Here is a 1,303-nt window from a genome sequence, read left to right as displayed (position 1 = left end):
TGAGAGAGAGAGAGAGAGAGAGAGAGAGAGTTATGATCGCCTAGGCGCGAGCGGATCTCCACAGTCTGTCTGTCTGTCTCCCGACTGGCACGAACGTCTTTGGTGAGCACTGGCTCCCCTCCCCACCATCCCCCTTCTCGCCTTAGCTTAGCGTCGACACTGATACTGATGCCCTGCTATACTGGGGCGGATACACCCCTGCGAGATCATGGTAGCGGCTGTGCTATAGCTCGTTCAATAAATCGGACTTTTCTCTGCTCGCACGCGCACATCAGCACTTTTCATTTTTAATATAAAATAAGCGAACTCTCCGGTACCTGTCTGTACCCTCGAGGGAACACGTGAGTGTGCAAAAACGGTCAGTGTCACTTCCCATGCCTTGCGGGAGTGTGTTAACTTTTTATTTATTTTTTTTTCTTCCCTAAAACATTTCTTTCTTTCTTTATATATTTATTAATGTATTGTACCTTTTTTGAAATGATATAGAAATTATGTTCGAATAAAATATATAATCGCAGTTTTTTGGTATTTTTGCAGCAAGATTGAAACAATTGGTGTCTTGAATGGACTTTTGTGTTTCAGTTTTGGGTTCGAAAAGTCATTAAAGTTTGGCCAACCTTCTACCAGAATTATGTTCTCCTGTGATGTTTTGTCGTACGTTGGCAGATTTTGGGGTTTAAATTGTGTCTTGTGGTACGTCTATGTTCTGACTAATGTTTGGTTATTGACATCTGTGTGTAGAATGTTCCAGTTATAAAAAGATAGGGTTAATGTTAAATCAAACGCTATTCTCGAAGTCAAGGGGCGTAGAGCTTAGATTTGTCTGAGGTTGATCGGTTTTTTGTTTGTGTACGTAACTTTAACAACTCAGTGTCTTATTTAGTACATTTCGTTTACTCACCCAGTCTTGCCGAAGTGTCTCTCTCCCATCCCTGTGTGTACGCAATCTTTTTTCCCTTGTAAATTTCCTCCAATATCTTTCTTGGTCTCTTTTCACTCCAATCTTCACTGCTCCTGTGAAAGTCTCCGTGTTTTAAAGTACTTTAAGGGATTCGCACTTCTTTCTTTTTTATGACCTTATTGTGTTTCAAGTGCCCTGAAACTCTTATTAAAACTAAAAACTAACTTTTTTATTTCTAAAAGCTGAAAGAACAAGACAAACTGCCAGTTGTGAATTGTTTAAGTACCTCACCTGCCTTTTTGTGTCCTCTGCAACATGGTGTCGGACATCTTTCACACAACCACATGTCGTTTTCTGACGTACTCTACAAAGTGTTTATTCATTGTTTCTTTCTTTTTTTTG

The sequence above is a fragment of the Aplysia californica genome, unplaced genomic scaffold (assembly GCF_000002075.1).
Source record: "Aplysia californica isolate F4 #8 unplaced genomic scaffold, AplCal3.0 scaffold00298, whole genome shotgun sequence".
In the NCBI taxonomy this organism is placed as follows: Eukaryota; Metazoa; Mollusca; class Gastropoda; order Aplysiida; family Aplysiidae; genus Aplysia; species Aplysia californica.
This window is presented reverse-complemented; position numbering follows the sequence as displayed.